A 15,199-nucleotide genomic window follows, 5' to 3' on the forward strand; every position below is an offset into this window, starting at 1 on the left:
CACATCTGTCAGAGCGCATGCAGAAACTAGAAGATAAAATGGAGGAGAATCACGAGAAACTCCAGAAGGAGATTAAAGAGGACCTTCTCCAAATCTCGGCAGTACAGACCAGAGGTTCTGTTACCAAACACAGACATCTCCCATATAGGGAAGGAAGGTAAATCCCATGAGGTGAGCTGTGATTCTTCCTGTGTGATTGTGGGGAAAATATGAGGAGGTGGGATGGAAGACCCACTGCTGATCTGGCACAACGGGAGTGTGAATTGAAGGAGGGCAAGACTCAGAGAGGAAGTTCCATCTAAAAGGAAGCAGCTCCAGATGCCCGTAGCCAAACTGCCCAGTATGATGATGATATGTCCAATACCCTTGAAGGAACCTCTAAAATGTATGCCCAGGGAAGGAAGGATAACATGGATTAGAGAGGCCTTGCCTATAGCCAGGTAGAGGCCAGGGAAAACCACGTCCTTTGGGCTGTGTGGATTGATTGGCCTGGCACATCAGAACCACAAAAATATGAGGCTTTGGTCAACACTGGTGTGCAGTGCACATTAATCCCATCAAAACATGTGGGAGCAGAATCAATTTCTATCACTGACGTGACAGGGGGAACACAGGATTTGAGATTGGTGGAACATGATGTGAGCCTGACAGGAAGGAGTGGAGGAAACATCCTATTGTGAGTGGTCCAGAGGCCTCATGCATTTTGGGCATAGATGTCCTCCAAAGCAGGTATTTCAAAGACCCAAAGGGACTGCTATAGAATTTTGGCATAGCTGCTGTGGAGACAGAGGGTGTTAAGCAATTGAACACCTTGTCTGGATGTCCAGGGTTGACTATGTGATGCTTTTATCCCCAATTGTCTCATTTTGTTTATGCTGAATAATAAGTTTTGTGCCTTTAACACTTGTTCCAGAGAGTGAAGGGGGGAAGAGAAGAAGTGCACAGTTTTTTCAGACACTGCTCTCACTCCTACACATTCCTCCTTCTGGACTGTGTTGTCTGCAGATGGACAGACAGCGGGACAGAGCTCTCTTTTGCTTTTAGTTAGTTTAGCTAGCTGAGGCAAAGAAGTTCCCTGGACTTTTGTTTTTTCCCTTTTCTTTGGACCTCTTGAAACCTGCTCTGGACTGAACACCCAGGGGAGCACTGGCAGCTGCACCTGTGGCCCACCGGGCTGGGCCTGGCCTGCGAAAATTCCAGCACTGGAGGGACTGATAAGAGACTGAGTGAGCTGAGCCACAACCCGAGGACGGGGTTTTCTCAGTTTGTCATCTCTTTTGGAGCGGCAAGGGGTTTTATTGTTTGACATTGTTTAGGTTTTATTGTTTAATAAACAGGTTTTTTTCCACTTTTCTCCAAGGAGGTATTTTCTCACAGACCAGTTGGGGGGAGGGGCGGATTGAATTTGCTTTCCTACCGGAGCCCCTTTGGGGATTCTCTCCCAAATTTGCTCTAAACCAGGACAGTGGACTATCAGAGAACCCATCTGCAGTAGGACTTCTGAAGGGGGAAGAGCAACCAGTACCAATTGCCACCTCGACAGTGCACCACCGGCACTACCAGACAACTTGAGATGCTGTGATTCCCATCCACAAGATGATCTGTGAGCTGGAATTACCACCAAGGGGTGGTCAGCAAAACCCACTCACTCTTCAACAGTCCCATTTGGCCTGTGCATAAATCTGAAGAAGAATGGAGATTGTGGACTATTGTATTGGTGATATTTTTGCCTGACATCCAGGAGGAATGATGCATCTGACTCCATTGATATCAGAAGGCTAATTAATTTCTTTATAATACTATGTTATTCTATATTATATTACACTATATTACATTACATCTAAACTGAATCTGCACAAAGCACCCAACTCAACTCAACTGCCCAGGATCTCGTGACTGTCAGCCGACAGTCCCGACACACACACGCCCTTGGCCCTGATAAGCCAAGGAAACAAAACACCATCACTCTGGGTAAACAATCTACATATTGCATTCTACTTTGGCAAAACATAGGAGCAGCAAATAAGATAAGAATTGTTTTGATCATTCTTTTCTCTGCTTCTCTCACTGCTTCTCTCAGGTTCAGAGAATGTGAATCCCACACTATCGTGCCTCAAAGGAAGTGACTCCACTGTTGAGCGCTGCTATGCTAGACATGTTGTAACTCCAGTACGGGCTAGAGTCCAAGACAGTGAAGTGGTAAGCCACTATTGACATTGCCAATGCATTTTTCTCCATTCCTCTGGCAGCAGAATGCAGGCCTCAGTTTGCCTTCACCTGGAGGGGTGTGCATTACACCTGGAACTGACTGCCCCAGGGGTGGAAGCATAGTCCTACTGATAGTGGAACCCTGGAAAAAGTTAAAGATAGAACCTAAAATGTTAGGCTTTGTGCTTTCCCAGATCAACTGCACCTGCGTAAGCAGTATGATAAATTATATAATTGTTAGATGTGATGATTGTTTAGTAATTAAATGTAATTATTATATAACCATAAGAAGAATAGTGAGAAACTATGTTGGAAATTCAGAGAGGGGCTAAATTTATGTATACAATAGAACAATATAAGTTTAATAATTAACATGAAAGTTATGTAACGATAGAGTATAAAACATGATCATTTCAGATGTATGGTCGGAGTCAGATTTGGGTTGAATATACCCCGATTCCCAGAGTTCTTAATAAAAAGCACCGCATATAATCGCTCCGTGATTATGTGTTTTTGAACGCTAACATTTTGGCAACCCAGATGGGACCCTTGTGAGTGCTGCTGAGCGAGTTCGCGACTCGATCACGCTCCAGCCAGCACCGAGGGATTCTCAGGGAGCCCATCGGCCGCGACCGCTTCCGCCACTCACAAACGTCCCCGGGAGAAAGGTAAGGTGCTTTTTACTTTGTTTTGGATGCCTGCCAATAAGACACAGCGAAAGCTACGCTTGGTTGGGCTAAAGGAATTCCTGTTGGTGTAAGCCTAGGTGTCGTTCCGTAAGACAATAGCGAAAGCATTGCGGGTTCGGCATTTGTGGTATTTTTGAAATGGAGAAACTTAAAGGGATTTTGGGCAGTAACACCCCTATCCCGCAAAATTCTCCTTTGGGGTGCTTATTAGCACATTGGAAACAAGGTAACTTTGGGGAAGGATTACGTAAAACTAAGTTGATTGATTATTGTAATTCATGGTGGCCAGAATATGCCTTGGAGAACGGTGAAAAATGGCCAAAATACGGTACTCTGCAATATAACACTATTTCGCAGTTAATGTCGTTTTGTGAACAAGAAGGAAAATGGGATGAAGTCCCATATGTTGATCTGTTTTTCTACTTACGGGGAAAGCCAGAATGGCAGAATGAATGTGGATTATTAATGGTTAAAACATCTGCAAAGTGTGGGGTTTGTGAGGAACGTTGTTTAGAACACTTGGCGTTAAGAGAAAGCTTGAGTAGAGAAAATTATACAGATATTGATTTACAAGTAGCTCCAATAGGAACAAGAGAACCTAACCCTATCCCACCTGTTTTCATCTGTCCCTATCCCACTACCTGCTCCTCACCCACCTACCCCTGAACCTGTTTCATCTAGTACACCTTTCCCTCTTTATCCTCCTCTCCCATCATCACCCCATCCCTCTTCCTTGGAAGATGAGCAAAACCTAACTGTGATAGAAAGGGGAAAGAGGTATGCGAGTGAAAAAGATAGCAATGGTAATGAATCAGTGACCCCAATAGCTCATAGAACCGGGGGTCGGGCAAAGCTTGCTCCAGTTGTGCATAGAGATGGCATAAGGAAACAAAAACGGACTGTGATTGCCCCCTTGCCACAAGGTGTCGGAGTGGAAGGGCCAGTATTTGTAAAAGTGCCTTTTTCCCCAGCAGACTTAGTAATTTGGAAACAGTCAGCCGGAACTTATAGAGAAAATCCTGATAAAGTGGCACGTGTAGTAAAAATGGTTATGAAAATGCAAAATCCTGACTGGGATGACATACAAGTGATATTAGATACTCTGACGGATTCTACTGAAAAAGAAATGGTACTTAAGGCAGCCAAAGAAAGGGCAAGAGAAGATATTAGAAATGGGCTAGTAACAGGGAACTTAGATCTGAATTTCCCAATTGAGGATCCAAATTGGGACCCTAATTTATTGTGTGATATGAGGAGATTACGGAAATACCAAGAGTGGATCCAAATAGGAGTTCAGAATGCTGTGCCCAAAACTATAAATTGGTCCAAACTATATGAGGTTTGACAGGAAAAGAAGGAATCTCCCACTGCGTTTTTGGAGAGGCTTAAGGAGGTAGCAAGGAAATATACAGACCTCCAAATGGACACAGAGCAAGCAAAGGTTCAGCTTGCTCTCATATTCTTGGGCCAATCACAGGATGACATTCATAGAAAATCGCAAAAATTAGAAGAGGAAGAATTAAGGAATTTGGATAAGTTACTCGAGGTCGCCTGGAAGGTATATAACAATCGGGAAAAAGAAGCTAGTAAAAGGCAGCAGCAGAATCTTTTGGCAGTAATACAGGGGAGAGGGAACCCAAATTTCAGGGGGCGTAACAGGAATGGTCGAGGTAGGAGACCAGTTACCCAGGGGTTAAGCCTGAATCAATGTGCGTATTGTAAGCAGGAGGAGGGGCATTGGAAGCGAAATTGCCCAAGTTTGAATAACCAGTTTGACCAGGGCAATCAGTTCCAGCAGGCTACCAAGGAGATGGTCCTGGGGGAGTATACCAGCTTACTAGACGTAGATCCGGCAGAACAAGTTAAGGAACCTGTTGTAAATATACAGTTAGGGCATAAAGAGGTCAGATTTCTAATAGATACGGGAGCTAGTTTTTCTGTATTGAATGATTTGGAAGGACAAATTGGGGACAAGGAAATGACAATAGTCGGCGCTACAGGGAAAGAGGAAAAATGGCCTTTCCTGCAACCCCTAGATTTGTGTTTTGGAAACAAGATCATAACACACAAATTTTTATATGTACCTGAGTGTCCAATTCCGCTTTTAGGGAGAGATTTGCTAGCAAAACTTGATGCGGTAATAACCTTTGAAAATGGAGAGCTTATAATGAAAATACCTGAATCAAAGACGGGACAGATATTAATGATCAAAGAAAAACCTGTCCCCTCTATCCCTAGGGAGGTAGAAGATGCAGTGATTCCCTCTGTATGGGAGACGGATATACCAGGGAAATCTAAATTGGCACAACCAGTGCATGTAGAGTTAAAAGAAGGGGCAAGGGCTGTACAAGTCAAACAATATCCCATAAAACCAGAAGCACGGCAAGGAATAGTAAAGATTATTGAGAAATTCTTGAAATACTGAATTTTAGAAGAATGTGAATCAGAATTTAATACACCAATATTTCCAGTAAAGAAGCCAAATGGTGAATATAGATTAGTGCAGGATTTGAGAGCAATAAACAAAATAACAAAGGACATTTATCCAGTGGTAACAAATCCTTATACATTGCTAACAACCGTAAAGGAGATATATAAATGGTTTACCATAATTGATTTAAAATATGCCTTTTCTGCATCCCCCTTGACAAAGAAAGTAGGAAACTATTTGCCTTTGAGTGGGAAAACCCAGGGAACGGAAGAAAGACCCAGCTCACCTGGACACGATTACCACAAGGATACAAGAACTCGCCCACCCTATTCGGAAACCAACTGGCAAAGGAACTGGAGATTTGGACCGAAAATGGGCAAGTACCAAGAGACCAATACTTATTGTTGCAGTATGTTGATGATATACTAATAGCTACAGAAGAAAGAGCAACCTGTATAAAGGTAACCATTGAGATTTTAAATTCACTGGGGATGGGAGGCTATAAAGTATCCAGAGGAAAGGCACAAATTGCACAACAGACTGTGATTTACCTGGGATGTGAAATTTCACAAGGGCAACGAAAACTAGGTACTAATCGTATCCAAGCTATTTGTGCTATTCCAGAGCCCCAGAATTTACATGAGCTGCTAGTCTTCCTCAGGATGGCAGGATGGTGTCGCTTGTGGATCATGGACTATGGACTGATTGTGAAACCCCTGTATGAAGCTCAAAAGACACAGCCATTCACCTGGGGCAAACCACAGAAAGAAGCCTTCCTAAAATTAAAGGAAGCACTGACAACTGCTCCAGCATTAGGGTTACCTGATCTGTCTAAAGATTTTCAGCTGTTTGTACATGAAAGGCTGTGCCTAGCACTAGGAGTCCTGACCCAACGTCTGGGAAGCTGGAAAAGGCCGGTGGGCTACTTTTCCAAACAACTCGACAACATAAGTGCCGGGTGGCCCCCATGTCTGCGGGCAGTCGCAGCTACTGTGATCCTGATACAAGAAGCCAGGAAACTTACTATGGGAAGGCACATAGATGTCTATGTACCACACATGGTAACCACTGTCTTAGAACAAAAGGGGGGCCATTGGCTATCTCCCAGCAGGATGATGAAATTCCAGGTAGTCCTGACTGAGCAGGATGATGTCACATTAAAAACAACTATCCTTTTGAATCCAGCTTTGTTCCTAGGTACCACAACTGAAGAAGGCCCATTAGAACACGACTGTATAGAAGTAATAGAGTACACCTATTCAGCAAGAGAAGACCTGAAAGCCGGAGTGGGAGCTGTTTACAGATGGGAGCAGCTTCGTGGAAAACAGAACCAGATACGCTGGATATGCGGTAACAACAGTCAATACAGTAGTGGAGGCAAAGGCATTACCACCAAATACATCTGCCCAGAGGGCAGAACTGGTTGCTTTAACCAGGGCACTAGAATTAAGTGAAGGGAAAAAGGCAAATATCTGGACTGAGTCAAAATATGCTTTTGGAGTGGTGCATGTACACAGAGCCCTGTGGAAAGAAAGAGGACTGTTATCTTCTTGGGGTACGCACATTAAACATCAGGATGCAGTCCTGCAATTGATAAAGGCGGTACAAAAACCTGAACAAGTAGCAATCATTCACTGCAAAGCACACCAATCAGGAAACTCCAAAATCTGTGAGGGAAATCAAAAGGCAGACTGGGCAGCCCGACAGGTTGCTCGAAAGGTACAAACAACAATGGCATTGATACCTTTGAAGCTTAATATATCCCAATTCAATTTTCCTCCAAAACCAAAATATTCAGTAGAAGATGAGAGACTGGCAAGTTTGCTAAATGCACAAAAGAATTCAGAGGGATGGTATGTAACTGCACAAGGACAAATAGTGGTACCCCCCTTGATAATGAGAGACGTTCTACAAATTAAACATAACGAATGTCACTGGGGAGCAGAGGCATTGGTAAAATTGCTAAAGCAGAGTTTAATTTCAGTACGGATGTTAACAATGGCAAAATCAGTAATGTCAAAATGTGATATCTGCTTGAAAAACAACCTAGTGGCCAGGCGACAGGCACAGCTAGGAAGAATTCAGATAGGAATAGAGCCAGGAGACTATTGGCAGGTAGATTTTGTAGAACTACCAAGGACTCGAGGATACAAATACCTGTTAGTGGGGGTTGACACATTCTCTGGGTGGCCAGAAGCCCTTCCCTGTGGCACGAACCAAGCAAAGGAAACAGTTAAATGGTTACTACAGGAAATTATTCCCAGGTTTGGGGTACCCCTAGGAGTATCATCAGATAGGGGACCCCATTTCATAGCTACAGTAGTAAGAGAGGTAAGTAGATTGCTGGGGATAAATTGGGACCTCCACACACCGTGGAGACCCCAGTCAAGTGGACAGGTAGAGAGGATGAATCAGACACTAAAAAGGCAAATCAGTAAAATATGCCAAGAAGCCAAATTGCAGTGGCCCCAGGCTTTGCCAATAGCACTGTTGAGGATTCGGATAAAGCCTAGGAGTGGGATGTCAGTCAGTCCTTATGAGATATTGTATGGGAAACCATATGAATCTCCTGAGCCTAACCCTAATGTACATGTCACAGGAAAGAAGAAAGTGTATAATTATGTTCTGTCTCTTGGGAAAACTTTAGCTCGGCTCCAGAGTATCCTCGTGTGGAATAGACCACTGACTCTCGAGAACCCAGTCCATAACATACATCCAGGAGACGAGGTGTACATCAAGAACTGGAACGAGGAACCGCTGAAAGAAAAGTGGAGTGGACCCCATCAGGTACTACTGACCACCTTTACAGCAGTCAAAGTAGCCAGCGTGGAACCCTGGATCCACTATACCCGAGTGAAGAAAGTCCATCCTGGATCACAGACTGTATAAACTCTGGAATGAACAAAGGCTGCAGATAAGACGTGTTTAATTGCTTTCAGAATGCTATCAGTAATTGTGCTAACGTTATGGTTATTAATATCTTTGGGATGTGGAATGCAAAATGATCAACCAACCACTCTTCATTCTAGAATGAAGAGAGAGGTACAAACGGAAACACAGGTGATAAAGGTTTCTAATGCAGTTCGGGCTGAGAATGTAATGATCGGATTAGTCAAAGATTTTTCCAAAATGCAAAACACCAGCCGAGTAACTGCCTGTCTGCCAATACCAAAGGCAGCAGGAGACCCAGTAAATTGGGGAATCATAGCATCAAAACTACCTGAAATACAAAAGAACAAAACAATTACATGTAAACTGGTACCCGAATCGAGGCAAGTTACAGAAACAACTCTGGTATGGGAATGTGAGGCCAAGGATAAGAAAGATCAGATAGAACCTTGGGACAGTGCGTGGTCTGTGAGTATTCTTCAAAGATTCCAATATATGGCAAACACCCCTTGGCGTATTAAGTGGGAAGGCCCCGAGAATGAAACAGATCCAGCAATAACGAACACTGACACTAGTAGCAGAACGAGGGCAGACAAAGTAAGTTGGTGGGCATGTAATAAAACTTACAACTGCACTTCAGATGATGAAGAGATAAAACAGATGCCACCCCTGACAATAGCCCTACAAATTGGTTGTGCTTGCAGAGGGATCAAACATAAACAAGGCAGAGTGAATTATAAAGCAGTTATAGGGTGCACCAGGATTACAATCCGAGGTCCAGGACAATTTGTATGGGCAGCAAGTGATGGTACCTGGACAACACATCTGCCTGTAGACGGGAAAGTAAAGGAGATTTCTTTAGGCCTGCCAACCTTATGTCCAATTTGGAAAAAGTCCCCATTTAATGGAAAACATGAACTTCTGCAGATAAGAGCAAGACGAGAAGTTCTAGACAATGAAAATCCAGATGACACTTGGCAAGAACCCTCTAGAGGAGTGAAATTTGGATGGGCCCTAGAGTCATTGCTTGGTCCTATAGCAAACTATAAGAGCAGAGAGATGCTGTACAAACTTACAGGTCAGGTAGGTAGACTGGCAAGAGTCACCCGGGAAGGATTTAAAGAATTAAATATACAATTACAAGCCACCACAAAAATGACTTTACAAAATCGATTGGCCCTAGATATGTTACTCCTGAAAGAGCATGGACTATGTGGATTTTTAAAGGGACAAGTTGATCATTGCTGCATTCATATCCCAAATGTAACTGCAGATGTAGAATATGACATCAATCAGTTGAAACAAATAGATCATGAAACACAAGAAGAGCAAAAGGATTTGGCTACAAGCTGGTTAGGAAAAATCTTTAAAGGATTGGGGTGGAATGCGAGTTCATGGATTAAATCTATCATTGAGAGTGTGTGATAATCTTACTAATTGTATTCTTAGCAATTTGGTTAGTTTACAGCATCTTAAAGGGAGAGACACAGAAGAAAACATCCTGGAACCAGAGGATAATAAAGGCACTAACACAAGATCCACGCCCACCATCTTCTGGTTCTCCAGTTCGTAACAGCATCCACGACAACGTTTACATCAACCCTGGATTTTAAGAACCAAGTACGAACTGAGGAATAAAGGACTGTATCAAGTGAAAACATTTACACCTATAGTGAAGTGAAAATGCTTTCAAAGGGGGGAGAATGATAGTGGAACCCTGGAAAAAGTTAAAGATAGAATCTAAAAATGTTAGGCTTTGTGCTTTCCCAGATCAACTGCACCTGCGTAAGCAGTATGATAAATTATATAATTGTTAGATGTGATGATTGTTTAGTAATTAAATGTAATTATTATATAACCATAAGAAGAATAGTGAGAAACTATGTTGGAAATTCAGAGAGGGGCTAAATTTATGTATACAATAGAACAATATAAGTTTAATAATTAACATGAAAGTTATGTAACGATAGAGTATAAAACATGATCATTTCAGATGTATGGTCGGAGTCAGATTTGGGTTGAATATACCCCGATTCCCAGAGCTCTTAATAAAAAGCACAGCATATAATCGCTCCATGATTATGTGTTTTTGAACGCTAACACTACCATCTGCCACGGACTGATCCAGACTGCACTGGAAAAGGGTGAGGCTCCAGAACACCTACAATATATTGATGACATCATTGTGTGGGGGAACACAGCCATGGAAATGTTTGGGAAAGGAAATAAAATCATCCAAATCCTCCTGGGAGCTGGTTTCACCATTAAAAAGAGCAAAGTAAAGGGACCAGCTCGTGAGATTCAGTTCCTGGGAGTGAAGTGGCAAGATGGACGGCGTCAGATTCCTACAGATGTCATCAACAAAATCACAGCTATGTCTCCACCAACCAATAAGAAGGAGACACAAGCTTTCCTAGGTGCCATAGGCTTTTGGAGAATTCACATTCCTGAGTACAGTCAGATCGTGAGCCCTCTTTACCTGGTCACGTGCAAGAAGAACAATTTCCACTGGGGCCCTGTACAGCAACAAGCCTTTGCCCAGATTAAGCAGGAGATCGCTCATGCGGTAGCCCTTGGCCCAGTCAGGACGGGACCAGATGTGTAGAACATGCTCTACTCTGCAGCCGGGAACCATGGTTTGTCCTGGAGCCTTAGGCAGAAGGTGCCTGGGGAGACTCGGGATCAACCACTGGGATTTTGGAGGTAATTACAATTTGGCCCGAAGGTGAGAATTTTGGTGTCACAGATGAAGAACAAGAACCAATGACACAGGCTTAAGAGGCTCCTCCATATAACCAACTGCCCCCAGAGGAAACACGCTACGCTCTTTTCACTGACAGTTCCTGTCGCATCATAGGGATGAACCGGAAGTGGAAAGCAGCCATATGGAGCCCCACACGACAGGTCACAGAGGCCACCGAAGGAGAAGGTGGATCAAGCCAACTTGCGGAACTCAAAGCCATTCAACTGGCCCTGGACATTGCAGAAAGAGAGAAGTGGCCGAAGCTCTATCTCTACACTGCTTCATGGATGGTAGCCAACACTCTGTGGATGGCTGGAGAGGTGGAAAGAGGCTAACTGGCAGCATAGCATAGGAGAAAACCAGTTTGGGCTGCTGATGAGTGGAAAGACATCGCTACCAGGGTAGGGAGGATACCTGTGAAGGTCTGCCATTTAGATGCCCGTGTCCCCAAGAGTAGAGCTGATGAGGTGCACCAAAAAAATGAGCAGGTAGATCAGGCTGCAAAGTTAGGGGTTTCCAAGATAGACCTAGATTGGGAACACAAGGGAGAGTTATTCCTAGCTTGATGGGCCCAAGATGCCTCAGGCCACCAGGGCAGGGATGCCACCTATAAGTGGGCACGAGACCGAGGGGTGGATCTAACCATGGACAGTATTTAGCAGGTTATCCACGAGTGTGAGACGTGTGCTGCCATCAAGCAGGCCGAGCGAGTGAAACCCCTCTGGTATGGTGAGCAGTGGTCCAAGTACAAGTATGGGGAGGCCTGGCATATTGACTACATCACAATGCCCCAGACATGCCAAGGCAAACACTACGTGCCCACAATGTTAGAAGCCACCACGGGATGGTTGGAAACCTACCCTGTGTCTCATGCTACTGCCGTAACACCATCCTGGGCCTTGAAAAGCAGGTCCTTTGGAGGCATGGTACCCCTGAGAGGATTGAGTCAGACAATGGGATTAATTTCAAGAACAGCCTTATCAACACCTGGGCTAGGGAACATGGCATTAAGTGAGTGTACCATATTCCCTACCATGCACCAGCTGCAGGAAAAGTAGAGTTCCACCAACCGAGCAGGTCTTGCCCAGTCTGTGTCCTTGAATATAATAGATGGAGATAAAGTCCCGGTGGTACATGTCAGAGGTTTGTTAGAGAAGACCGTGCGGATCAATTTTGCCTCGAGTACAGACAAACCCATTTGTGGGGTTGTCTTTGCTCAGGGACCAGGTTGCACATGGTGGATAATGCAAAGAGATGGAACAACACGCTGTGTACCTCAGGGAGATCTGATTGTGGGGTAAGAATGATATGCAATATCACTGTTGGATGTTGCTGCCATTGTCTGTACATTAAACCATACAGACATGAGATAATAGGAAATGTGTAAGTGTCAAAGGTCTGAGCAAGTGAAAGATGGAGTTTTGAGTGACTAAAGTGAAAGGGGGGAATCCTGCAGCTCTGTAGTATGGGGCCTGGATTCAGTGGTCCAGTGTGGGGATGTGATGAGGGCATGATGGGTGTGGCTTGTAATTTTTGGGGGAACAGATGGAAGTTTTATGTGAATAAAATGCATGATGTGTGGTTGTATGTTGACAATATGGGGATAAGATGTGGAATGTCCTAGGGTGACATTACGATGCTTGTACTCCATTCGTGTGTTCTGTTTATGCTGGATATTATGTTCTGTGCCTTCAAGACTGGCTCTGAAGAGTGAATGTTTTGTTTTTTGGTTTTGTTATCAGCTGCTCCCCCACGGCTGGCGGGACACATAGACAGGGCAGTACATAGTGCTGCTTTTGCTTTTCCTTGGCTTTTCACTTTGCTCTTGCTCTTGCTTCTGCTTTGCTCCTACTTTGCTCTTGCTTTTTGCTTCTGCTCATTAGTTAGTTTAGCTAAGCAGTCCAAATTTTTCCTGGACTGTTTTTCCTTTCTTTTTTTTTTTTTTTTTTTTTTTTATGGATCTACTCAAACCTGCTCTGAACTGGGACCTAGGAAACACCGAGAGTTTGCACCTTGTGGCTGCAGCAGCTACCCCAGTGTCAGAGGGACTGATAACAGAGCGACCACCCGCAAAAGAGACTTTCTGAATTTGTCATCTGTGACCGTGCTCACAAGGGTTCTTGGATGAGGGAAGAGACAAGAATGTTGACTCCATGTTCAGAAGGCTTGATTTATTATTTTATGATATATATATTACATTATAACTATACTAAAAAGAAAAGAAGTAAAAGGTTCTCTCAGAAGGCTAAGTTAAGAATAGAATGGAATGAATAGCAAAGATCTGTGTCTCGGACAGAGAGTGAGAGCTAACTGGGCTGTGGTTGGCCATTAATTGTAAACTTCGAAGATGGCCAATCACAAATGGACCTGTTATATTCCACAGCAGCAGATAACCATTATTTACATCTTGTTGCTGCAGCTCCTTAGCTTCTCAGCAGGAAAAATCCTAATGAAAGGATTTTAATGAAAAGGTGTCTGCGGCAGTCATCTTTTTTCAGAGTGGTGAAAGAGTGGTGTCATCCGGTATTGTTCATTTTGTGTGCTGGGGAGTGCTGTGCCTGTTAAATGAACAGGTTCTTTCCACTTTTCTGGGAGGAATCCTTCCCAATCTGGTTGAGGGGAGGGGCTGTGTGGGTTTGCTTTCTGGAGGGGCCCTCTTTTGGAGGTTTTCTCCCAAATTTGCCCTAAATCAGGGCACTGTTGCTTTGATGCTTTTCTCCTCCTCATACTGAGGATGCTGTGCCACACTGAGCACTGTTCTGACTCTAAGCATGGTGTACACAGTGCAGGTCATAGACAAAAGAGAAAGCAGAACTGACAAGATTATGCCGTCCTTGACATCCAGAGGGAATTCAATATTTTCAAAGCCCACTGTGTCTGGCCTGAAAGGCTGGATAAAAACACTCAGTACTCTTCCCTCCAGGGGCTGGGTGCAATGGTTAAAGAGACCCCAGAGATAGCAGCCTATTCTAGGACAAGTGAACAAAACTGAATATATATTCCAAATGACATTCATTGCCTTGGAAGTTACCATGCAATAAACATAATAAACCTGAGTCAGAATATGACCTGACACCCTGTTGGTCTGGGTGGTGGTAGCAGTCTGATTAAATGGTGGCTACAGTCCTGTTGGAGTGATGGATGTGGTTCTGTAGAAAGATCTGGTCCTTTGCTGGAGGTCCAGTGATGGTTATGGAGCTCTTGTCCTCCGGGAATCCAGCAGTAGTGCTTCCCGTGGTGTTCCAAGCCTCCAATTATATACAGGTAGGAGTGTTTGGTTCCTTCCCCTGGGTGGAGCATCTCATGATGGGATGATATAATTCTATGAGTCATGCTGGGAGACCTTGATGGCCCATTAGCAGAGATAGTCCCCCAGAGGGTGTTATCAGGGTTTGACTCATGGAGAAGATAAAGAACACCGCCCCTCCTATCTTTACAGCTTACATAGATGGTAATAGAATTCATACTTTTGGTTACATCTTACATTGAAACCTAAGACAACCACCATCCCAAACCTACCTTCCTCAAAGTACGACCACCCCTCACAGAACATGCATTCTATATTTCATTGAATCTATCTCCGTTCTTGGCCTGTTGTCTCTGCCTGGTTAGGCGTAGGATGGCCTCAGGACAGCCCGCGCTCCAAAGGACGAGTGCACTCTTCAGATTTTTCGGTCTTCAATATTGTTTATTAGTTCTTATCTACAAAGTCGTCTCCCAGCCTGACAGAGGTCTGACCAGCAAGACAGCCATGGGCACACTGACCTCCCACAGGGCGGTTGTCTATTTTTATACTAAAAACTACATATAAGATATTTACCTTTACCTTCCAATACCTTTTACCCTTATTAACAAGTGCAGATTTAATGTGAACCAATCCCAAAGTGCCAGCATCACCATCAAAGATGGATGACAAGAAGAAGAGGAGAAGGACAAGGCACGCCCTAATTCCTCCATCTTGTCTCCTAAAAACCCCCCTGTACCAAGATCCCAAAACCTGTTTTCACCCTGTGAATAATCAATTCCTTCACCACTTATCCCCAAGTGATCCTCTTGTCCTCATACAGGTGGCACATCCCGTGCAGGGTCAAAATCCATCCACCAAGCACTTCTGGCAACATTCCAGGATTTCCGAGCCCCCCCCCCCCAGGGGTTACCTCGGCAACTCTGGTCATCAGGAGTGATGTGCTGAGTTCCTACAAATCTATATTTCATTTTATCTTAGAATTTTACATGAAT

This window comes from Melospiza georgiana, chromosome W (assembly GCF_028018845.1).
Source record: "Melospiza georgiana isolate bMelGeo1 chromosome W, bMelGeo1.pri, whole genome shotgun sequence".
NCBI lineage: Eukaryota > Metazoa > Chordata > Aves > Passeriformes > Passerellidae > Melospiza > Melospiza georgiana.